The sequence below is a fragment of the Orbicella faveolata genome, unplaced genomic scaffold (genome assembly GCF_042242905.1).
Source record: "Orbicella faveolata isolate gen_17 unplaced genomic scaffold, um_ofav_v1 contig_24, whole genome shotgun sequence".
NCBI classification, from domain to species: Eukaryota; Metazoa; Cnidaria; class Anthozoa; order Scleractinia; family Merulinidae; genus Orbicella; species Orbicella faveolata.
This window is the reverse complement of record NW_028301552.1, coordinates 4,992,842-5,019,688: the sequence shown is the minus strand read 5'-3', so window position 1 is coordinate 5,019,688 and position 26,847 is coordinate 4,992,842. Positions and strand designations below refer to the sequence as shown.

The 26,847-nt window shown below is 38.9% G+C and overlaps 1 pseudogene; it reads left to right on the top strand.

Moving 5' to 3' along the window:
• Positions 1-21,530: 21,530 nt before the first annotated feature.
• On the top strand, positions 21,531-24,756 carry LOC149110049 (uncharacterized; annotated as a pseudogene).
• The last annotated feature ends 2,091 nt before the right edge of the window (positions 24,757-26,847 follow it).

Sequence of the window (26,847 nt, the reverse complement as noted above, 5' to 3'; positions counted from 1 at the left end):
ATGTCGGGAATTTCGGATGCCGTTTCCCCCGCGCTACAACCGCAAAAATCCTCGCCGCATGTACGCGCGCTTTCCGCTCACGATGGCGCAATTTGTTCTAAAAATAGAAAAATTGTCCCATATTATAGGGACAGCCCCAATACTAGAAATGGCGCGTGCTTACGGTCTCCGTCCCCGATTATGGCTCCTGATCTAAGCTCATTTTAGCAACTCGGTGTATAATTTTCACATCGATTCGACATAGGGAAGATTAGTACAAAGTTATTGCATTGAAAAACGTTATTATCAGAAGTTAGAAACTAGTCTCACTTAGTGCAGGAACCGTGATTTTACAAGAAGTATTTACAAGCAGTATTACTGAGGAAAGGTTTCAAGACATAATTATCATTAAGGTTTAATTTTTTGCTTTGGAACTTTTGGACAAACCTTTTGAATTTTAATCATATTCGTCTATCCTTTTCATCTTTTATATGGAGTTCTTAAAAATGAAACAAATTTTAGAACATGCAAAGGGTGAAGATTAACTGAGAGTGTCTCTTTCCATGTTCATCAAATTATAAATGCGGTATAGTAATAAAACATATGTGCAGTATGTGGTGATTAATCATCTAGGAATGTTAATTTTCGTGCAATAACTTGTCAAAAGGACCTCCATCTTGGATTTCAAAATTTTGCAAATATGTCAAAACGTTTGAAAATACTAAAAACTATGGCGATTCAAATTTTCTTTTTATTTAAGACTTTGTAAAAACCAAAAAAATCTCATAGACTTGAGCTTAGAAAAGTACACCAAAATTCATAAAACACCTTTGAGCGTGCTTGTTTGCCACAGGAACGTCAAAAAAAACAATGAGCTAATTGACAAAACAAAACGTTCCCTGATTGTTTTAACAAGGAGTTACCAAGTTTAGTTATTTATATTGACCTGCGTCAGTTTCCATTGTTTTCACTTTATCAAGATACTGGAAAGAGCATTGACCTAAATCCTGTTTCGAGACGCATTGGCAATAATTTAAGTGAGATAAGAAAGTACTTAAACACAATACATTTGAACCTGGTTAATACAGGGAAATGGTTATGAATCATGGCAAATTTCTTTGTTGTATGTTTTTGTTGGCTGTTTGGGGCGGTGGGGGAGGTTGACCCTGCACAAAATCTGGAAAAATACAAAAAGTGGTTATGTGTGCTCATACGACTAACCAATAGAAACATTGCGATTGCGTAATTCATGCACAGTCTAGGAGCATAAAACAAAAAGAAGTACAGGGTCAAAGACCTTCCAACATAACTCTTAGCCTGTTTGTTTGCTTTTTTGATGTTTCTTAACCATTCCCTCTATTAACTATGATTTGAACAAATACAACTGTCTAAAGGATATGCTTGAAATTGTATCGATGACCTATATAAGAAACTGGAACCGAGAATCAAACACGTAACCGTGAGGAAATTTAGTCGTGGACATGTTAAAAGGTCGTTAATAATTTGCAGCAGGAAATTTTTTCACATCATTGCTGATAAAGGCTGTATTTTTACTCCGCATTGGTAAGTCTATTTCTTAGGTGGTCGGTAATAGCAGATCGAGTTTTGATGTTGTTTCCGAAGCAATATTTGTTTTTCAACTCCTTGGCAGGCAAGTGTACTATGGTTTCTGATAGTTAAATAAGCCACGCTTTGGTAAGCAGTGAAAACACAAGGTCAATTTACAAGGACCGACGTTAACTAATAAAAAAAGAAGTACCGGATCCTGTCCCTGTAAAGGATGTAATTGGACTTGGTGATGTCGGACTACTGACAAAACCGCTAGGCTGATAAAAAGGTTTGAGAACGACATAGTCAATTCGTACATTTCGAAAAGCTTAAATAAAAACGTCCAGTGCCTTGAAAAGATTGCAGAGGCTTTGTTTTTGATTTTTCGGTTTTACGTTCTTTTATCAATAATATCAATACTTTTGAAGCATGAATCAGTGGTACTCTATTAAAAGTTAAAGGAACACAGTCGGCTGGAGCACATGCGCATTAGTTACCATTTGATTTCATAGTTAATTTGCATATCACAGAGACACGATCCATACTGTTTTTAACCAAATATGATACAAAAACTATCATAGGATGAGCAAAAGCCCACTCAAAAGCAGGTTTTTTCACTAAACGATTGAAAATCAAGCAAAACACTGCGAAGATTGAAGCGGATTTCTAGATGTACTCGACGAGTATCTTTGATTTCAGGTTGAGGTGAACTTTTTCAAAGTGAGGAAACTGGTGTCCAGGTCAGCGCGGTCCCAAAGCCGACTGTGTCCCTTGAAGGATACCAAAAACATGAAAACCATCTTTAACAAGAGGTGCTGTTTTCTGTAAGCGATAATTCAACCAAGTATTAAAACAGCGGAGCAGGGCTTAAGTTTTGTATCACTCGACTTCAGTTTGCAGAGAAATATTAAGCCAAGGCCCATCCAAGGATGCGAATAAGACAAGTGGAAACGAATATGTCAGTTTCTTTCTTAAGATTTGTTAAGTGCAGTTCAGAAAACCTGAAAAAGGACATTAAATGCAAGTCATTTCTTCCCTACTGGTTCAGATCGAGGCAAAGCGTGTTGTGGATCATAAGTAAGGAAACAAGGTCGTGTCAACATGCCAACAGAAGTAGATAGTTGCTGCAAAGTTAAAGTTTTAACTTTGAAAATGAAATTTACAATTTTAACTTTAAAATTTCTAGGTCCAAAAATGTTTTCTAACAAAAGAATTCACAAAGTTAACCAGTCTTCATAATGATTTCATGAAAACGTTTTATTGTGATCACTCTTGATCATTATGTAAGAATTAATAACCAACAGTTATTGTGCTTGACAACGGTACAGTAATCTGTTTATCATTAGTACAAATCTACCGGATTATACTAATGCAATACTGCATTCTGATTGGCTAAGGTATATTTTGTACGATCATCCGTTACTATTCAGTGGTTGAAGATTGTCTGCAAAATAGGGATATTTTTTCTCGTCTCACCGAAGTTTCGGAAGAGGATTTAGAAATATTGAATGGATAATCAAATTCTCCAGAGGGCTCAGTGAAACAAGGCCATTTGCTGTCACAGCACTCGAAATTTTAGAAAAAAAAAACTGATAATCGCTCGGACAAAGCTGAAAGATGGACTCAAAAGACAGTTCATTCTGCCATCGATAACAGTATGGTGACGTTTTAAAGTGTAGAGATTTAATTGGCAATCATTTAGTAAGAGTTCTATATTTAAACAACTAGTTTATTTTGCTTAGTATTTGTTTATTTTTTTCTGAAGCCAAAAGCTAGCGTTACCTTGTGAACATTTCATTATATATGTAAGCACCGTAAGTTTTATTTGGAGAGAAAATGTAGAACAAGTAGGAGAGTATCACAGCAGCACCCTCACTCCGACAGTTCATCGCATAATAATACATGTTGATTCTGCGTAACACATTCTGACAAACAGTTAATATTTGATTCGATCAACAGGTAGCCTGAGGAATAGTAAAGAAAGTGAACAAGGATACACCACAGCGAACAACTGGCTAAAAGACAAATGCAGAAACACTTTCAAATAAATTGTTTTTGAGCTTCGAAATAAACTTTAAGAAAAGCACCTGTACTCCGTTTATCGTAAATCTGTCGATCCTCATAGTAAGTTACCATGGAATAGTTGATTAACAAATGAAGCGGACGTGAATATATATAATATCAAGTCTGTATGAGGGAAAAATAAAGTGATAGAGATTTTCGCAAATAACGAAAGTAAACTTAGCTGATATAAGGAAGGTGCAAAGAGCAAATTAAAGACTAGACTCCAATAAGCTCTTGCACCTTCCTGTGGTAAAATATTATTTAGAAAATAACTGTAGAAAAAATATGCCGCAGAACCAGAAAGGTGAGTGCGGTTAAACCTGTGTCGTTGTCCTTTACTTTGCATTTAAATTCAGTTCAATCCAATGAACATTGCTCATTCCCAAAGCAGAGGGCAATGCCAGAAAAAAATCGTCAGATAATAAAAAAAATCGTGAGATATTCCTACACGTGCCATTGTGCACAGTAGTTTATCTTCGGCCAAAAATCCCCCACCATCTTACAGGGAAAGATTGTTCGAAGGGTCTTAATTCCTGTCCCCCAAAACCTCCACTCCCCTGAATGAAACAATCGCGAAAGAGGATTAAATCTCTTCCATAATCCTTTACTTTCCTAGAGAGAATATTTGGAGAGGAAGTTTAACTCTCATCCATAATCCTCCACTCGTCCTTTAAAGTTCAAAAAGGGGTTGTAATATGAGGTAGACTTCCTCCCAAAGTACTTTTCTCTGAGAGGGTAAAGGTTAAGAAGTAGCAGTAAGACTAAACTACTCTGTGTCGACACTATGGGCATATATAGCAGTCTAGTCTTTCAGCCATTTCCTAAACCTTGACCATCTTAAAGAAAATTACTTTGGGAGGAAGTTTTACTCAAAATGTAACCACTTTTCACTTTTAAGGAAAGATTAAGTGATTATGGTTAAGACGTACACTTCCCTCCAAATCTCCTTCCTAGGAAAGTAGAGGATTATGGAAGAAATTTATTCCTCACGCGCGATTGTTTCAGTCAGTGGAGTGGAGGTTTGAGGAACAGAAATTAATGCTCTTCGAACAATATTCCCCGGTAAGATAGTGGGGAATGTTTGGCCAAAAGATAAACCACTGTGCCCAAAATATAGTGTAGGGGTATCTCTCACTGACGATTTTCTTAAGGCATTGCACACCGCTTTGGAAATAGAAAATGTATCTTGGATTCAACTACATTTAAATGCAAAGTAATTCTACTTCCAAGCAACGTAGAGGATAATCAATATTAAAAATAAAAGCATTTGCACCTTGTTTATTAAGATTTCTGGAGTCATTACGTTAATTGAATATATGAATAAATTAACCACGGAAAGAGTCATCTTGCTCCCTACTACCTCCTCTGGGGAGGAGGAAGGAGGGAAAAAGAGTCATCTTGCTCCCTACTACCTCCTCTGGGGAGGAGGAAGGAGGGAAAAAGAGTCATCTTGCTCCCTACTACCTCCTCTGGGGAGGAGGAAGGAGGGAAAAAGAGTCATCTTGCTCCCTACTACCTCCTCTGGGGAGGAGGAAGGAGGGAAAAAGAGTCATCTTGCTCCCTACTACCTCCTCTGGGGAGGAGGAAGGAGGGAAAAAGAGTCATCTTGCTCCCTACTACCTCCTCTGGGGAGGAGGAAGGAGGGAAAAAGAGTCATCTTGCTCCCTACTACCTCCTCTGGGGAGGAGGAAGGAGGGAAAAAGAGTCATCTTGCTCCCTACTACCTCCTCTGGGGAGGAGGAAGGAGGGAAAAAGAGTCATCTTGCTCCCTACTACCTCCTCTGGGGAGGAGGAAGGAGGGAAAAAGAGTCATCTTGCTCCCTACTACCTCCTCTGGGGAGGAGGAAGGAGGGAAAAAGAGTCATCTTGCTCCCTACTACCTCCTCTGGGGAGGAGGAAGGAGGGAAAAAGAGTCATCTTGCTCCCTACTACCTCCTCTGGGGAGGAGGAAGGAGGGAAAAAGAGTCATCTTGCTCCCTACTACCTCCTCTGGGGAGGAGGAAGGAGGGAAAAAGAGTCATCTTGCTCCCTACTACCTCCTCTGGGGAGGAGGAAGGAGGGAAAAAGAGTCATCTTGCTCCCTACTACCTCCTCTGGGGAGGAGGAAGGAGGGAAAAAGAGTCATCTTGCTCCCTACTACCTCCTCTGGGGAGGAGGAAGGAGGGAAAAAGAGTCATCTTGCTCCCTACTACCTCCTCTGGGGAGGAGGAAGGAGGGAAAAAGAGTCATCTTGCTCCCTACTACCTCCTCTGGGGAGGAGGAAGGAGGGAAAAAGAGTCATCTTGCTCCCTACTACCTCCTCTGGGGAGGAGGAAGGAGGGAAAAAGAGTCATCTTGCTCCCTACTACCTCCTCTGGGGAGGAGGAAGGAGGGAAAAAGAGTCATCTTGCTCCCTACTACCTCCTCTGGGGAGGAGGAAGGAGGGAAAAAGAGTCATCTTGCTCCCTACTACCTCCTCTGGGGAGGAGGAAGGAGGGAAAAAGAGTCATCTTGCTCCCTACTACCTCCTCTGGGGAGGAGGAAGGAGGGAAAAAGAGTCATCTTGCTCCCTACTACCTCCTCTGGGGAGGAGGAAGGAGGGAAAAAGAGTCATCTTGCTCCCTACTACCTCCTCTGGGGAGGAGGAAGGAGGGAAAAAGAGTCATCTTGCTCCCTACTACCTCCTCTGGGGAGGAGGAAGGAGGGAAAAAGAGTCATCTTGCTCCCTACTACCTCCTCTGGGGAGGAGGAAGGAGGGAAAAAGAGTCATCTTGCTCCCTACTACCTCCTCTGGGGAGGAGGAAGGAGGGAAAAAGAGTCATCTTGCTCCCTACTACCTCCTCTGGGGAGGAGGAAGGAGGGAAAAAGAGTCATCTTGCTCCCTACTACCTCCTCTGGGGAGGAGGAAGGAGGGAAAAAGAGTCATCTTGCTCCCTACTACCTCCTCTGGGGAGGAGGAAGGAGGGAAAAAGAGTCATCTTGCTCCCTACTACCTCCTCTGGGGAGGAGGAAGGAGGGAAAAAGAGTCATCTTGCTCCCTACTACCTCCTCTGGGGAGGAGGAAGGAGGGAAAAAGAGTCATCTTGCTCCCTACTACCTCCTCTGGGGAGGAGGAAGGAGGGAAAAAGAGTCATCTTGCTCCCTACTACCTCCTCTGGGGAGGAGGAAGGAGGGAAAAAGAGTCATCTTGCTCCCTACTACCTCCTCTGGGGAGGAGGAAGGAGGGAAAAAGAGTCATCTTGCTCCCTACTACCTCCTCTGGGGAGGAGGAAGGAGGGAAAAAGAGTCATCTTGCTCCCTACTACCTCCTCTGGGGAGGAGGAAGGAGGGAAAAAGAGTCATCTTGCTCCCTACTACCTCCTCTGGGGAGGAGGAAGGAGGGAAAAAGAGTCATCTTGCTCCCTACTACCTCCTCTGGGGAGGAGGAAGGAGGGAAAAAGAGTCATCTTGCTCCCTACTACCTCCTCTGGGGAGGAGGAAGGAGGGAAAAAGAGTCATCTTGCTCCCTACTACCTCCTCTGGGGAGGAGGAAGGAGGGAAAAAGAGTCATCTTGCTCCCTACTACCTCCTCTGGGGAGGAGGAAGGAGGGAAAAAGAGTCATCTTGCTCCCTACTACCTCCTCTGGGGAGGAGGAAGGAGGGAAAAAGAGTCATCTTGCTCCCTACTACCTCCTCTGGGGAGGAGGAAGGAGGGAAAAAGAGTCATCTTGCTCCCTACTACCTCCTCTGGGGAGGAGGAAGGAGGGAAAAAGAGTCATCTTGCTCCCTACTACCTCCTCTGGGGAGGAGGAAGGAGGGAAAAAGAGTCATCTTGCTCCCTACTACCTCCTCTGGGGAGGAGGAAGGAGGGAAAAAGAGTCATCTTGCTCCCTACTACCTCCTCTGGGGAGGAGGAAGGAGGGAAAAAGAGTCATCTTGCTCCCTACTACCTCCTCTGGGGAGGAGGAAGGAGGGAAAAAGAGTCATCTTGCTCCCTACTACCTCCTCTGGGGAGGAGGAAGGAGGGAAAAAGAGTCATCTTGCTCCCTACTACCTCCTCTGGGGAGGAGGAAGGAGGGAAAAAGAGTCATCTTGCTCCCTACTACCTCCTCTGGGGAGGAGGAAGGAGGGAAAAAGAGTCATCTTGCTCCCTACTACCTCCTCTGGGGAGGAGGAAGGAGGGAAAAAGAGTCATCTTGCTCCCTACTACCTCCTCTGGGGAGGAGGAAGGAGGGAAAAAGAGTCATCTTGCTCCCTACTACCTCCTCTGGGGAGGAGGAAGCACAGAACAGGTCTGAAGAGGGTGGCCAAGCGCGCACAATAATGTTGTGATATGTTAGATTGACATGTTGCGATCATTTGGGGGTGGGGGGTTTAGATCTTTATTTATTAACACACTTTGTTTAAGTTTTTAAGTAATGGACAAGGACACAAGATTTGGCCGCAAACTTAGTTTGGGGCTTGTTTATATATATTTTTTTTTCGTTGTTTAATGATCTAACGTTTTAGAAGGTTTTAAGAGCTCTTTTTTGTGAGTCCTTTAATTAGCCCTTACACCTTCTTAACACTAGGAAAGGCTTTGCGAAATTTCACTGAAGTATTGTACTTTGATTCACATTGTTTCAGAGAAGAAAATGCTGATGAAAGCTACCTTGCAAGTCTTGTTTATTGATTAAATAGCTTTTAAAAACTCAGTAATGTTTTCCAAAAAGTCACTTAACACTTTATTTTAAGGTGGTTGAATTTTTTATTGATAAGTGCTGCAGCCCATTTTCTTAACGGATCCATCCTGTGATCCTGTTGACAAGAATTATCATTATTGATCAGCTAGAAGGCAAGTGTAAGGGCTATCTAGACAAGTGAAAATACGCGCACTGAGACGTTATATGCTAATTTACCAACTGTACTGGTTTAACAAGAATGAGCGCAAAATTTCAAATCTCTAGGTCAAGTGTTTTCTTTCGTTAATTTCTTTTCACATACACAAGCTATTCGTATCTTTTGGGTTTGATAGGTTGCCATCAATATTTGGGTGCTACTCTATCACAAAATCCGTTAACCAGGATTCTATTATCATTCTACAGAAAGTCAAGTTAACAAGGTGTTATGCTAAAATGAATGAGAACTGTAGATCCGTCTACTTCAGCTACCTTAAAAACAGCAAAGATCACAATGGTATCCATGGATACACTGACTAAACTTGTACTGGAAAATTCGGCAATGTTGTCAGATTTGATATCAAGACAATATTTCATACAGTTGCTTTATTTCTTTATTCTCATCACTTGACTTTTTGAGAATGTTCTAAGACAGCTAGGAGAAATTGTATGTTGATTTCTAGTTCTTGAGAATTGAAAAGTTCATTCAGTTCTACCTTGCCGCTATTTTCTACGTGACGAACACATTGCTCTTCCACTGTCAATTTTAAACCTTTATTATCCGTAAGACAGCATTTAACTTGACTCATTTACTATTTTATAAAGTGCCCATGAAATGATCTTTCGAGCTAAATCAAGCCATTCTTTAAGTGAACCTCAAATTACTGTTTATTTGTGTAACTGAAGTGTGAAGAAACATATTTTAAACTCAAGATTGGTAGACGAAAAGCTCTATTTCGTTTTGGAGACTGATGGCAAAATCAGATTTGTAAACTATCTCGCTTGTCGGTTTCCCACTCTCAGCCATATTAAACAGAGTGCGTTTATTTCCTCACTGAACTTGTCGTGTATAGTAAGTCATTTTATACAGAGAACGGACGGGTTTGTTGGGGAATTTGATGCCTCGCCGACACCTCTCTCAAGACCGTAGCTAGAAACGCTCCAAACATGTATGGAGTTACCACTTTTTATCGGTAATAACTGGAAAATTTAATACCCGTTCATGACAAACAGAAAAGTACTGAATAATTTTAAAATGCCTTGAGCTATCCTGCAGCATTTCTAACAGAGTGTTGCCAAATTTCTGGTTACAATAAAATAATGGAAAATCGAAAACTAATCATCAAACTTCTTGTTTACTTTTGCAACAAAGTGGGCGGCACTATTGAAGGTTGGAAATGGATAATTATAACTTAACTCACGTGTCTGCGTATTGAACATCTTATTTGTTAATTGTCATCGTGCACAAAGAAATTAGAAAAAAAATCAGAAAGTGAAATTTGCCTTCCATCGCAAAAGTTTCGGAAATGGCCTATTCACTGCTCCATCAAGACAATGATCCAAAGTTGATGACTTCCTTTATTCTCATCACCTTGTTGAAATCAATATTACTGTAATTAACTGAAATTAATTGAAATTCTCATAATCTGCAGAAAGGAGAAATGAGCTATCGATCACTATTTCTTGGACATAATAGAGTTCATTTCTATAATCGACATAACACGTTTCAGTGATGAACGACTTTTTAACTTGAATTTGTTATCGCTTTCTAGGAACAATACGTGAAAACTGGAGTGGACGAATGCTGGAAAATCACATCTTCGTTTGCACCGAAATTGCAAAGATATCTTTCTCTTGAATTTATAAACAATCCACCTCTGAATTACAGTTCAACAAGTTTCTCACTTTTTCTTCTACAAATCACTGGTTAAGAACTTCACAACCTTAACTTTTTTTTGTACAGGACGCTTAAAACAAAAGTACTGTTTTTCCTTATCATTTTTCATGTGACCGTACCATGCAAGGAATTAAATTCGCACTCCTGGTATTACTTTGGAATTTTTTTCCTATTTTGTCGTTGAACATCTTAGTCGTCACTGATTTAGTTTTTTAAAAAAACATGCTAAGTCGAGCTGCCACAAATTGCAGCCGCTTCATTTCATGCTCTAAAAAAGCGACTGTATCGAGATGAAATCTACACAATATGCCGCAAGAACACCTCATAAAACCTGTCTGTGGGTAATTTATAAAGCCACAATTCCTAATTCAAACGTAATGGTTATTTTGGGGGCATCGATTTCCCTTCTTGAACATGTACTGCAATTTTGGTGTCAAGATTGACCTTAAACAGAGTTTTCAAACATGTAAATGCAATTCTTTTCTCTGACCTTTTCCAATAAGAACGCCGCAGAGAGCTTGTAAATTGTACATTTCTTCTACCTAGCCTCCTCTTTAACAATGCATACAGTCAGCTTTTGCCACGACACACGACTGAAAACAATCTGTTGCTGGTGTTTTGTGGCGCTATTTCAGCCCACAATGTGAGCGATTTGACAAAATAAATCTTACGTTTGATATTTTTTCCACTTAAAAGTATGAAACATTCAATACTTAGTTGCTACATTCTTTCTCGTATATTTTTACATGCGAAAGATGAAAATTTGGCAATAAATATTGTAAATTTTGACATCAAGACAATATCTCATAGTTGGTGTATTATTTATTCTCATCACCTGACTCTTTGGCAATGTCTTTATTCAGTCAAGAGATTTAATTGCTGATCCACTGTCAGTTTTATAACTTCATTATCCGTTGGCTCATTTGCAATTTTTAAAGCGGTGCCCTTGAAATGAGCTTTCGAGCTGAGTCAAGTCACTTTTTTGTGCAAGTGATGTACGAAGAATCAGTTTTTAACTCGAAATCGGCAAGAAAGCCGTCTATTTATTTCCCCTTGGGCTGGTATATACATAGCCAAACAGTTTTGTAAACTCTCTCGCCTGTCACAATTTCCCTTTGTCAAACATAACCATAATACGTTTATTTTTTAGTCATGTGATGCAGTGAACAACCGGGTTTGGTTTAGAATTGATGCCTCGCTGACATCTGTCATTCAAAAACGTTTTTTCACAAGAAACACTCTAATAAGTACAATTTTGCTTTGTTAAATTTTTAAATGAACTTCAGTTTTCGGTCAACATTGTATCATGTACATTTGATGAGAGAAAATTTGATGAAAGAGAACTCATCGCAAATTGCGAAAAAACGTTTTCTCCGCGAAATTTAACCCGTAGACCTAAATTAAGTCATAGCAATTTCTTTTTTTAAATTTTCTCTTTCTGATCTATCTACGAGTCCGTGTAAGATTTAACCCCCCAAAGAAGACATTGCACAGATTTTGAATGGTCAATGTGCAAATATATTCTAAAATCACCTAAATATATTCTGAAAGTCCCTATATATTTTGGCCGTTTTTCATTCTTTTGGAGGGGTGAGTCGGTTGAAAGATTCAAAAAAGTATCCTTACGTGCTTTCATAAGCATGCCGTGATGAAAAAAAAACTACTCAGGGTTCCATAAATGTAAACATTATGCAAGTAAAAAAACAAGTTGAGAATTAATTGCAAAGGCACTTCAATAAGCTTGTATACTCTGGTATTGGTGGAAGTCATATTGCCAAATCCTGTGTTAAAAAATTCCAGTAACGGTATGAAAGTTGTTTCATGGTCTCCTTTTACAATTGCTCACCAAGTTCATTCAATAATCTTACTCCGAGTAATTAAGAAGGAACCTACAAGACGTTTGAGTAACAAGTGGAAAAAAACTTTGTACCGAGATTATTCACATCGTGTTGCAAACGGCTGTGCGACTGTTTTAAATATATTCTCAAAGGAAATTATTTCTAACAACACCAAATGTCGACTGAAACAGATTTTGAAGCTCATATGAAATACTTGAAATTACTAGTGAAATGAAACTGACGATGAAAGCTTATCTTTGTTTGCACAATTTCTCTAAACTTTGAAACTTATTTTCCCACGTTTCCATGGGAAATGGTTTTCGGTGTTATTTCTAGCAACTATTTATTTCTTAACCTTTAAGAAAATGCAGAAAGGACTGCGAGAAACTTAGAATTATTCTGGATGGAGGTTTTTGTCCAATAGAAACTGAAATTGCGCGATTGCCTCTCGGAGTTTGTCTTAATTATTATTGTAGAACTAATTAATGATTAGATCTGAAAAAGGCGACTTTAATTATTCTATGCTCAATTCAGTGGAACGTTTTCACGTGATGTCATCAAGCTTTTAAATCTATCCAAACGTAAAGAGCCACCAGAGTTTCTATCCTCATCAGGCATAAGAGGTGCGGAAATTATACATCTTGACAGCATTTCAGCGCAATGGTGTCCTTCGTTTGGAAACAAGTGCATTTTGAATTTTAGAGTTATGGTAGTGCGGGACACCGCGTTTGTCGAAAAATATATACTTATCTCATGATTTTTAGCCCTTCGTGAAATAAAAGTAGCAGTTAAGTGTTAATATGTTGGTTTGTGCAGAATAGGCAATCAGTGGCCTAGATAACCAAGAAGATCCAGATTGTCACACTATTTTCCGGCTGCCATATTGGCGAATCTTGGCTGAGGTCATTTTTTACATTTTTCCTTATTGACATACTACTTTGCACGGAGAAGGTATCACGCTAGACACGAATTGACTACAACAATTTAAAGAGCTTGTGAAACTTAGTAATTGGTGAAACTTTTGGCTCTTTGGCTGAAATATTCGAGGAGAAATTGGCCTTCAAAAACTGCCAAATTTCTGGGTGGCAAACGCCCTAATGAGCTTTTACATTCTTTGTTAAATTTCGAGTTTTTAAACCCGCGTCGCTCAAAAATTATTCAATACATCGAGCTCAAATTCCTTGACACAGTTGATCGTGCTATGCTCTTTCAATATTCAGAATTTCCATCAGAAACTGTATCACTTATGGGGCAAAATTGTAAACAAAGATTCGCCAATTGGTGTACCACGGAGGTACACCAATATGCCGGCACCATACTGGGCTCTGTAAATTTGTGCAAAACATTTAGGCATATAACGGAAGTTTGGGATAGCGCATAGACCTAAAACCTGGAGAGAAGTCTTCTTTATTTATCTTCAATAAGATCGAATTTTCTTGGTTTTTTTTTCTATTGCACGATAGTGAAAACGATCTATTGCAGTCCGGCTATCTGACTAGCTGTGCCTTTCCGAGATTATTTTCAAGATTTAAAATCCTTCTTTACTCGACAAAAACAAACAAACAACAACAAAAAAAAAACAGAAGAAGTCCTTTTTAGAGCAATCTTACTTTTAATCTGGCTCATTGTGATACCGTCAAGAGTCATACGGCTATACAAACAGCACTCTTACATGAAGTTTGCAATGTATGAGAAGTGATGAACTGGAAGATTAAAAACTTTCAATTGAGATACTTCACTTTGTATTCTCGAGAATACTAGTCAAATGCAAAGGATGTATACATGCAAAACGACAGTTCGATGTATCATTCATCTCGGCTTAATGGGAGAACTAGTGAGCATTCACGAGTTGATTTTATTGATAAGCCGCGGCCATGTATTAATTACTTACTACCCCTTCCTCTTCATTTAAGTTTTTCTCGAAAAGAAACCACCATTGTTCTCAATTTAGCAAAATACTTTTTTCTCTTATCTAAATTTCTGCAACTTTTGGTTATGGTCTTCATCAATGCCTTGAAAAAAACAAGAATTACGAGAAATAATATTCGATAGTGTCCGGTTGACCTTCAGCATACCGAACTGAGTGGTAACTTTTAACACATCCCATGCTCAAAATGTATATTCTCATTACTGGTTTTCTCATATTGTTTTAAATGTTAACTCTGAGAATTTAGTTTTTCAAAGTGGTAACTCTTAAGTACATCCCATGCTCAAAGTGTGTATTCTCGTTACTGATTTTCTCATATTGTTGTTAATATTAATTCTAAGAATTTGGTTCTTCATCAAGACAATATCTCCTAGTTAATCAGTTTCTGAGATTTTCATAATTCTTAAACTGAAACTGTTAAAAGTTAACGAGAGTACAAATTATGTACTTATCTGAGATTTGATGTTTCCAATAGTCAACTTGTGCCAGAGTCCAGCTGTACATTGCGATCCAAGATGGCTACCCTTTCTGTCAACAGTGACATATCAGCCGCCTGGAGCGAGAGAGACGGAGAAAAAAGAATATTTAATCAACACTACCTTGTCAACTAATAAATTTACAGCAGTATTAGATACAGTTGATAACTGTGTAAATTTTCAGAAAACAGTAGTGTTTTGATGTGTTTTCGAATTTTAGCATTTTCTTCAAAAATGAAATAGAATTCCATGGAATCCAAGATGGGTTGTATTGTTCGCGCTTCTAAGAATTAAGGATAATGCTTTCTAACTTGGTTATAATATAAGCTAGCTATTAAAATTGGATTTAATGATTATTAAAGAATCTTTTTTATGACTATTTACGTCGTGGTATTCTCTTCTTTACCTAAACGTTTTCAGACGCTTAATTCCAAGAACGTAAAATGAAAAGTGCAAGATGTTCCTTCACATAATAACTCCACCCCGCCCCCCACGCGAAAATGATCTGACCCAAAGTCCTCCCAAACAAACGGTAGTCTCATTATAATAATTATTATCGAACATAATACAGTGCACGTGTATTGTACTGATATAAATTATGGCATTTTCTGGACAACAAGACAACCGTAAGCTTATATGCAGCAATGGTACGAAACTTTAAAATCTATCAATTTTACAATCAGAATCACGATTTTTAACACTCTTGGAGTGTAAAGATAGGAAAACCATTATCTACTTATCTGAGCTGAGATGTTTTTCCAACAATCATCGATCGTACGCCAGAAGTGAAGCTCTGCACACTGCCATCCAAAATTCAGTTAACGTTGATGAAATTCAGTTAATTAAGGTTGACGAATAAATCCAGAAACTCGTGAACTGTCCTTTAACACATCTTTGGTCATCCTGGAGATAGCAGAGCAAACGGCAGCAACTTAAGTTATTTAATTACCTAGGTTTACTTATGATCAGTTTATGGACAGATAACTTGCTCACCCTAAAAACTTGTTCGCATGTTGTGGTCAGAAAGTTGAACCATAATAAATGGCCGTCACAAATTAAAACAATCGATTTGGAACAACTCTTCATCTTTCATGTATTTCTATTCAGCTTGGTAGCGTAAGAATGAGTTGATAATGAAGGACAGTCGCCATTTACGATAAAAGACTTACTGTAAGGTTGATGACGAGATTTACTTACTTTTTTAATTAATCCTCTTCGTTCTCTGTGGGACACAAGACAGCCACAATCCATCAACATCTCTATTTTGGACGATACGTTGTTTCTCATTGAGCTCATGGCAGGCGCCAGGTGGTTTTTGGCCAACCAGGTTTGCTGTTGCCAGTTGGTGTCTGTCTCTATGCAGCCTTGGGAAGTGTGTGGTCAATCCATCGGATTCATCTGCGTTTGATTTCCATGACAACATTCTGGCAATAGGTTTTTCTGTCAACGGATCAGAGATAAAGAGCAATATTCACTGCTTGCCAACATTGACGTCAATTGTTTTGAATTCAATTTTTGTACACCCAAACAGCTCTTTGTTTCAAAAGCCAATTGCTGTCATGTTGGCGAACAAATAACAATATAGCGCTGCGCTGAGAATTTTGCTATTTTTTGCTCACTTTCCTCATTGAACTACGCCTATAGGCTCGTCAGTTAGCTTCAGCTCAGATAAATTTTTTTTTTTTACAATTGATAAACGAATTTGCCAGTGTAGTCAATAAGTTAGAAGTTCTTAGATTCTTGCTATGGATTTCAAAGAGTCTGTTTTTAAACAGAAAAACACGATCGCAGGACGATAAACTGAAGCGTTCTACGAATGGATTATGTAAAAACAACAACAACAACAAAAAAAAAACAGTAAAACTTTAGTGCCACCAAATCATAAGATCTTAGACTCGGTACTCGATTTCCTGTATTTGTAAGATAAATGAGAAATGTTTTAACTTAATAGTACGAAATAAATAATACGTGTCACTTTTGTCTGTAGGTTAATTTTAAGCAAAAATACGTCCAAACACGAGACTCGTAAATTAAAATTACGAAACATTCAGCACCAAGGCATACAAAATTACCAGCGACATGCACTCATTTTGAAATCGATCACATTCTTTATTAAATTGTAAACCGGTTCTAATGTTACGTCTGAATGCCCCTAAACTGGACTTAGCTGCAAAACTTCAAAGGATTATATTAAATGAAATCTAGCGACAACTGTGATTCACTTATCTGAACTTCAACGGAGTTGTCGTCAACATGAAACTTGCCAGGAGTCCATTACTGGTCGTGCTACACTTCATTTGAATTGGTGAATGACGCCTGTCACTCCAATTCAATTCCTTTGGATACAACTTTGCTGCCTCTGGTCAATTCTTGTGAAAAAACAGGAAAGTCATGGTTAAGTTTTTCGCGTGTTAACTCAAGCAAAACTGACTTGATTGAGTATTAGTATCAGTTAACGGACGTCTATCGGCCTTGCACTTCACAAAACTCCCTCAAAATGTGGAATAACACTTTTAAACGACTACCAACAAAGTGGTGTACTGCAGTGGGAACGAACTGAAGATTAGTTATAGGTTTTAATATAACTACATAACTGTTCTCTTCGTATCAGAGCAAAGGCAAAGGCGGTTAGAATTTTCTGTTTTTATAACAGTTAAAAAGAGTGTAAATGAAAGCGCTCCGAGGTGACGAAACAAATTGCGAATGACAAAGTCAAACGGCAAACCAAGCAGATTATCAGGCTGTAAACAAACATTTTATTAAAAATAATCATTCAGTTACTCACAAGAGAAATGTTTGCTATTCGGGTTTTCAACTTCGCCTAAATACAGTCTTCCGTGTCAAGGAAAAACACATGCACCTCGAAGCTTTCACAGCATTGAGGAAAGTTTTATTATACCATTAAATGATCAAATTGAAAGACGAGAGAAACAGCTAGGAAGTAACTAGCTAGAGAAAATGTGGACTTACCTAAAGGAAGCACATCGACTAAGATGTCTTCGCCCTTGCCTTCAATTCAACGGCGATAAATAAAGAAAATATGGACTTGCCTGAAGGGAGCACAGCGACTGAGATGTCTTCGCCCTTGCCTTCAATGCAACGGCGATCGACGCTAAAATGGGTGTGTCATTCTACACTTCTTTATATATACCCACATTAAAATTCATTACAGCCACGAGAAATATGCTTTGAACAAAAGAAATGCATCCCACGTTAAGATTGTGTGCTTTGAATTGTGAAAAATGAGCAACTTGGGAGAAAAACACGCACCTGAAAGGAATTTTGATCCGAATATGCTATGTTTGTAGTTGACTGGCCAATTTTGATATATTAAAATTCTAACTTGGCTCCGCGAGGTTTAACGAAATAATAAAAAAAGAAGTTAATTATTCATCCCTTAGACGCGAGGCGGTCTCTTTTGTTTTATTCCCCTAAGCCTTGGAACTAAGTAAGACATTTAATAAATCGAAATTGGCCTCTAACTGTCGAAAATCTCACAGACAAGAATACCGCGGTGAAGCGTCGTAAAACGTACTTTTGGTCCAGCTAAGTAATTACAGTTGCGTCATAATTCAACTTAACAATGACGAAATTTATGCACGCGCAAATTATGACGCATACTCAGTTTTCGTACCTCTTTTTCACGTCTTTGCAAAATATCTTTGGAAGAGAAACTTTTCTCTGACAATGAATAAGCTTACGCAATCGCATGAAGATCTAACCGTCGATGCAACCAGCATTTTTAATTTTGACCGTAAAAATTCCTGCGGACGAAGTTCGCTGAAAAGAACGTGCTGCACTACTGTATTTGAATTTAGCGCTTCTATATCTAGAATTCAGTTTCTTTGTAGAATTTAAATCTTGCCATTTGTTCGGTTTCTTTTTAACATTTTCTTTAGTTCTCATAATTTCTCGTGATTTTTTTACGGAAATAGCCAAATTTAAGCTTATTTAAAGGAGCTCAGTCACGGTTTGCGCATATTGAAAAGTTTACCTCAATTTTTCAAATTCGTCGTTTGCAATCCGTGTTAATCTTTTCCATCCTTAGCCATCCTTGTTCCTTTATGGTTTATCATTATGTCTTTGGTGTTTTTCTATCTTATTAAACTGTTATTTTTCAGATTTCCTGTACCTTCCGTATCTGAAGGTTTATCCTGTCCATTTGACGCGGTGAACCAGCTTTTTCACTGCAAAAGTACACAAAGGAAAGGTTAACAAAGATTGCCAGAGATAAAGTTCGATAGACTGTAAACAACAATTCTATTGTCTTTCAGTCAATCATAATCCAAAATCACAATGTGTAATTTGCACTGGCCATGGTGTTACACTTTTTGCCCTGATGTTACACTTTTTGCACTCGTGTTACACTTGAACTGCACTGCTCTCAGCCAATCAGAATCGTTTAATTTTTTCATGTATATTATAAATTTTGTAAGTACACTCAATGCTGGACATAAGTGCATTTGTTCGCGATACAGCTGGCCTTCTTACAGGGGTAGGTGACTTAGCTCAATATGTAGTTCTCATAAAACATTCCCACATGTAATTCTCTTGGGCTACAGTGTGAACGTTACAGAAGTTTGCAAATGTATTACAACATTCTTTGCATTAATGTACTTGAGAGTGCATGAGGGTGAATGATGGTGAATGAGGGTGAATGAAGGTGAATGAGGTTGAATGATGGTGTATGAAGGTGAATGACGGTGAATGAGAGTGAATGGGGGTGCATGAGGGTGAATGATAGTGAATGGTAGTGAATGAAGGTGTATGAAGGTGTATGAAGGCGAATGGGGGTGAATGAAGATAAATGAGGGTGTATGAAGGTGCATGGGGGTGAATGATGGTGAATGAAGGTGTATGAAGGTGAATGATGGTAAATGAAAGTAAATGAGGGTGAATAATGGTGTATGAAGGTGCATGAGGGTGAATGAGATTGAATGATGGTGAATGAAGGTGTATGAAGGTGAATGAGGGTGAATAGTGGTGTAGGAAGGTGCATGAGGGTGAATGAGGTTGAATGATGGTAAATGAAGGTGAATGAGGGTGAATGAGGGTGAATGATGGTGAATGAAGGTGTATGAAGGTGAATGAGGGTGAATGAAGGTGAATGAGGGTGAATGATGATGTATGAAGGTGAATGATCGTGTATGAAAGTGTATGAAGATAAGTAGAGGTGTAGATAGGTGAATGGAGGTGTATGAAGGTGAATGGAGGTGTATGAAGGTGAATGAAAGTGTATGAAGGTGAATAAAGGTGTATGAAGGTGAATGATAGTGAATGAGGGTCAATGAGGGTCAATGAGGGTCAATGAGGATGAATGATGATGTTGTATGAAGATGAATGAGGATGAATGATGGTGTATGAAGGTGAATGAAAGTGAATGCGGGTGAATGAATGTGAATGTGAATGCAAGTGACTGAACGTGAATGAGGGTGTATGAAGGTGCATGAGGGTGAATGCAAGTGACTGAACGTGAATGAGGGTGTATGGATGATCGTGGATGAGGCTAAATGAAGGTGAATAAGGGGAATGAATGGAAACAAAAGGTGAGCTGGGTATTATCAGCGGTATTGGGTATGGTCAGCGGTTTATTATCAAAAGGCTCGGAGCCATTCCTACAATTAATGGCTACTATACGGATCTGTAGACACAGTGGTAGAGTTGCGTCATCAGAAAACAACTTCATCAGAATGGAATATTTGAGTCTAGTCTCTAACCAGTCGCTGCAGCAGGGCAGACTTCAAAGTGTTTCAGAATGCGATTTACGGTCAACGGTTAAAATGGTCTCTTTCTTTGTTTTCTTTTTTCTCAACCTTAAATCAATCCAACGAAAATAAAAGAAAATCTCATGTTTATCGCGAATACAATGATATTGAAGACCTTTTCACTTGTCTCTCATTTAAGAGAAACACTCTGATTTACATGTTACTATATTCTCACCCCGCTCTGGATCGCAAAACAGCGACTGTATACATAACAGTGAAACATTTTGTTTCTTTTCCATCTTTTAGACTAGAGTCTTCGACTCTATGTATTCACCCTCATAATCCATCAAATATTTTCGCTCGCGCGCGATTGGTCTAAACGCGTCACGTGACCGAATATTCCCCAGCTAAATGGAGATTGTAACCCATGCTTAATTTTCGCGCAATTCTATTTGCTACTTTACGTCACGACGTGCAAAATTACTGGCAGTTATCACGCAATACCCTCTACCTGCGTCGATAATTACCCTGTGACTGTTTCTGTCGAAAAGAAACAAAGCTAAAAGGAATAAATCCAGCTCTAGAATTTCACCTTTTCATCTTTATTATTTTTCAAGGAAGAAAAACAAACTCTTTTCGTGTAATCCGCTGATAATGACATTACAAAAACTGGTCGCCAGTGCTGTTCCGGTAAGCACAAAAGAGTCAACAAAATATGCAGGAAATAAACGAGAGGGTTATAAAATAAATAACCCCTTTCTGGCTCGCTGGTATGTCGGCTGATAATGTCCTTGGTTGAGAGATTGTCCTCAAAATTTCACATTTGCCCTCGAAGCTTCGCTTCTCGGCCAAATATTCATTTTTCGGACAATATCTCAGCCGCGGACATTATCAGCCCGACATAGCAGGCGCCAGAAGGGGTTTATTTACTAAATATTCCCCAATTTTCAAAACTGCGAATGTTGCGAAAAATATTTGCAGGATAATAAACACAATAGCCTCCATTTGACTTTGAAAATATGCTCGGATATTTGTCTGCGGACATTATCTGTTTCGAGAAACGAACAGAAAATGTCCGCAGACAAATATCCGAGCATATTTTCGCGCCCAATGGAGGCTATTGTTCATTTAGCGAAGCTCAAACCGATCTATAAACACAAGTTAGACTACGAAATAAGTGAATGTCAGTTTGGCATGCATGGGATACCCTGGTTTAAATTAAAGTTGCTGGGGGCCGAATATGATTCTGAAATGACTGGTAAAACAGGGTCTAATCCTTCTAAACCTCCCAACACTCCTTAAAATTGGCACAAAGATTGCAGAAAAGTTAACTGATAATTATTGATAATTGCGTGCACCTTTTCTCCCGCGCGCAAACTTCGTTTATGACGCGTACACTTAACACTGATGTCATTTTTTCGGTTACTGAACAAAGCGACTCATCGTGTGATCTTCTCGGACAGGTTTATTGTTGTTAACAATGATCTTCGCTATTGTCTGGGCCTTTTTATCCAGTATTTCGCTTCTTGCAGCTTTTCCTGGCGAAGGACCAGGTAAGACAACATCAAATCTTCAGCTTTACATGTGTCTTTTCTTCTCTCGTAACTGCCTCTTGCGAAACAATAAGAGTTAATGCAATTCAGTTGAAATGCAACGTTGCGCATCGCGTATTACCGTCATTTTGGTTTGCAAGCTGCAACAATGGATGCAATGTTGCATACAGTTTTACAGTGTAAAATTCATTTTGAACTCGCGCGACACCTAGAACAATGTTTTTTTAACTTGCTTTGCAACATATTGTTGCTCAAATTGTTGCGACACCATTCGCACGAAAAATTGCTTTTAACACTTCTTAAAATGAACATGTCTCGCAAAGTTTTTTCTTTGTTTGTTTTTTTTAGCAGCAATGGTTGTACAAAGTAGAATCACGTTCTACTTTTTGAAAAGAGCACTACAGCGAAACTTTTGCGAGACAGGTTTATTTCAAGGGGTTGTTAACAACGTTACGACGGTAACGGCACAACATAATCAGTTGGGAGACAAGTCGGTTCAACGAAACACAGTCTACGCGAGATCTCGGTATGAAAGGTAACATGAACCAGTACTACTCTGCCAATATCGAACTCAGGCCAAATAAAACTAACACTAACCAAACCATTACATGTACACCTCGGCTAACCTCGGAGACCCTCAGACGCAACTTATTAAGATATTGTGTTTATACTTGATTAAAAGGTCTCCAAGAACATCCTCTTGGTTACAGTGGAGTTGTTCGAGACAGACTGAAACACCACTTGAGTTCCGTAGTGAGTACAGAGAAATGAATACGACATTACTTTATAAAAAATATTATTATACATCATACAATGTTCTGCAGACAATTTAAATAACTTTGAACGGTCAATTTATGAAAGGACAAGCTATGCACAGTTGACTGTCGCGAGATAATTTCCATTTCTGATTATAAAAAACGTAAATGAAAGTGGAACTTATCATTCAAAAGAACTGACATGCTTATCTTGCAAATCCAAATGATACAAAGATACAACCTGGATAAATTGTAAGGTTTGTTTCACTACTTATAGATGTATACATGCACATGCATTAGACAAAGAAACGGCATATACGAGAAAAATATAAGTTTTGCAGGACGATATTTAGCTCTTTTTCTTGTCTCATCAGCTCAAAACTTTTCGAATAAGATATTACAATTTTAAAACATTGATTTTAATGGTTGACTTTCTGCTATTTAGAGAAACAAGTATTTCTGGTTTGTTAAAGATTACACTGGAGAGTTCTGTAACGTCCTCGACTGGAGTTTAGGCATGATGTTTCACGAAGAAATCACGGATGAGCAAGGTGCAAACCAAATCGTGTTTAGATATTGTTGTTTTTGTTGTTGTTGTTGTAGTTGCTGTTGTTGTTGTTATTGTTGTTGTTATTGTGTTATGTTTCCTTGGAGGTTTTGGCCAAAAGCTTTTGGTTTAGTCAAGAGAAAATGAGGTGTTCCCTCATTTTTTCTTGGTTTCGGTCCATCTTTAAGTTCGGCCTTGTTTGCAAAGTAGAGACAAACTTTCATCAATTTGGATAAAGTATTCCTTTTGGCCAGAGAGATCAATTAGTGAATTCCAAAATCGTGATCAGATTTGAATTTATATTTATACACGAGGCTGTCTTGCCTGTTTTGGGTTACTTTGATAACTCTCCTGCTCTTCGTAGCAAGGGGTGTTGGGCCTGTCTTGAAGGGCAGAGCAACGCATCTTGTAATCTTATCAGCAGCCCAACGTTTGGAAAACACTTGATCTAAAATGCCTCAACTCTGGTGTTAGTTAATGTACAACTGAGTTTTTACAGTCTCCTGGAAACTAGATTGATCCTCAGTCCATGTCACTCGCGGAATGAGATCGGGCGACCTGGTACCGTCTGAAGAAAGCTCAAGTGCGCGTGCGTAATAATTATCTCAAAACATTTCATAAATCGTAGGCCACTAGGAGTACCCTTGGTACCAGAGAAACTTTTTTAACTAACTGATATCTCAATATCTAAATATCTCAGACATTTTAAAGAGAACATCCAGATTCTATCCCTTGGAAATGTTTTTTAGAAGGATGGCGAACTTCGAATTCGCTGAGTCCAATAGTTTGACCTGACTTATGTAAAAATAAAAAGAACCTTGCACTCCATGCATGTACAGTATAAGCCCAATACACTTCAGTATCATTCGCACACTCATCTCATCTTGTTTGTGGCCTTCATTTCTGGTAGGTCTAAATTATGAAACTGAGACAGAACTTCGTCAAAAGCGTTTGAGTAAAGTTGGAGAGCTTCTGGCCATCGTCATCATGTCAGCTGGCTGTCTGACTGTGGTTCGTCTGGCGTTTAGGAAAAAGTTCTCGTCGTAAGTACAGTTTACTATGGCGAGAGTCCTGCATAGGATTGGAGGGATGCGGGTTGAATGTAAAAATGGAGGCGGGATGCGGGATGACAAAAATTTCAATTTTAATGCATATAGGGTGGGTGCGGGATGAACATACTTTTGGTGGGAGCGCGTTTGATGGCGGGATACGGGAAACAGAAAGTCACAAGTAACGGACGTTACGCGGAGAACTGCAACTGTAACCAGACGGGATCGGGATAAACATTCTGAGTGGAGCGGGATGGCGGGATTGAGCCAAAAATAGTGGCGGGATGCGGGATGTTGGATCCTCTATGGCGGGACTATGAACAACATGATGGCAGCAATTAAATATAATTTACGATTTTTTTTTTTCGCTTTTTAACTGTAAAAAATCGTTCTCTTAAAGCGACGTGATTTCGTCAGAGGTACTAGTAAAATCATTTTATCTTTGTTTGCATTGAAGGCAGCGGAGGACACGCCAGGGAGAAAAGCAAAGTTCTACAAGGCGACAAAACAACAATGGACCGAGGAGCAGAGACAGCACCATTTAGCTTCTTCATTGACGCGTTGATTTGTGCTTTATAGAAATTGACATAATTTTCTAATGTTTACCGATTTTGTACAAACGTTTCTTCGGTAAACTTTCAATGACGCTTTATTGTGACCATCATTTAAACGAATTACATATAACAAAAACATCATTCTCAGTCGCTGCAGTAACGATCAGCATGCCTGCTCTGAAGGCTTATGATGTCATAGTTTATGTATCCGGCAGAGGATGTTAGACTCCCTCCCCTCGCCCCGCCTCTTTTTTCTTATCCTATATTAGCTAGTCAGGGTTTGTTCACCTCAATGGTTCACAGGTCACACGCTATCACAAAAGCAGCCGGAACAATCAGTTAGTCACGGCCTTCCGTTGATTCATAGATGAAATTTCAGCCGCAGGGTGAGGAATCTTCTGGATTCAACCGTACCAAATCTTCTCATAGGACCCATACTCAGAGAAAGTTCCCGCAGCTACTTCAACCCAAGTCGTGCTATTTTGTGTTTATTCGGGTGTTGCTCACTCGCAGCTGACGTTTTCTCTTCTTTCACGAAAATGCTCAAGCACTCAAACTGATAAACGGGGAGGCAAGATAGACATGGAAAATGATGCCAAATTTGATCTAACACTTCCGCTTTAATTCCGGACGATAAGCAGATCAACCCTGTACAAATAATCTGATTGGTGATTTGAACTGCGGCGGAAAGGGGAAAAATTGTTTTGACTTCAATTTATTTTAGAGGGTTCTAGCATATGATAGTTACCGTAAAACAGACTCGCCTTTCGCAAACATATCTTACGCGCTTCATCAGGTTATGTTTTGCTGTGTCAGGGCCGTTGTTGGTAAAAGCAAACCAAGGCAATTGCCTCGATAAAAAATTGAATTTACCTTTTTTTCAGGTTCTTGAAAGAGGTCACGCATCAAAAAATAAAAATAAAATAAGTAATAAAAAATAAATCATGACAATTTTTCTTTATTTCACTTTCATCAAGAAACAAATTGTACACTTTTACTAAAATACTCTCTTCTGTATATTTATCTCAAGCTATTAACCTTGGCTTAGGATCATTACTTCTATCTAAAAACTATTTATTCAAAAACTCATCAATATTAAAATATGATGATTTGAACCTTTTGACAATATTGGAATGGTTCTTTACATACCGTCAAAGCAAGACCGAAATGATTTGATTACATTTGCGGGTTACTTCTATCTCTTACCACTGAAAATTTTGTACGTGATCATTTGTACTCTTTCGAAATAGTTGGAAAAGGTTTAAGCGGATTAGAATACCGTGAAATTTTGTTTGCATAAAGTAAATTTGTTGTTAGGTTAGTAAAGCGACGAATTACCACGACGAATTATTCTCGAAGATGTTGTTGAATCGGACGCCGCAAAATAAATATTGTTATGAATTAGAAATTGCTTTATGTAGTCTCTGTTCTCACCGAAAAACCGCAAGTTATAAGGAAAATCGCTTGCTGTGCCACTAAGTGTCCACATTTAAGTAAATATTTGATCTATCGGCGTTTATGATTAGAAAACAGCCCATGCATGGGCTAGATACGGTCGCATGTTCGCTGTACCTATAATTCAGTTTAGTGTTTACATTGTACTGAATCCAGAATCAAAGCTCTCTGTTATTCCCGAATCATTCATTTCATCTCCGTCCATTTTCGCCATGTTCTTAATCCTTTTCCGAAGAGCTATCATTTGCCGAGCAAGGTCTCTGTCTTGTGACTGCATTTCTTGAAGTTCTCTTCGAAGCCAGGCAATGGCGTTCTGGAGATCCACTTGTCTCTCGGCGATCGTTGCTCCCTCGCGTTGTATAACAGGGATCTTGTTGCTTTTTTCGCTGGCACGCTTATCACCACCAACTATGTCTTCATGGAAAAATTCTCTCGAGTCTAGTTCATCGCTAAAATTCACACGACGTTGCTGCTCTAATTTTGCATCGTCTGTTTCGTTCACTCCATTCATCTTGGTAAAAATCTCTGTGGTTTCCTCTTCTCCAAGTTGATTCGTGAGTGATTTGGTCGAATGGCGCTCATGAAAAGGTTATGATTCACTTATTTTGGAATTCTACTTTTGTAAAATGTATTGTCACCGGCGGCCTCCCTCGACTTCCTGCGAGAAGTCACGAACTTTTCATGTGTGAGTTATGCGGCATGTTTTGATTTATAATCTCTCCACAAATTTAATTATTAACATAAAACAAGTTCTTTTGTTATCTTCCACCAATCAAATCACCCGAATTCTAGGAGTACATTTTGGAAAAAAAGTCCTTCTTCTTACAGTCTTGCTATACTCTCTGCCTTGTTTTATCGCGAAAACGTCTTTATAAAGCGTTCTT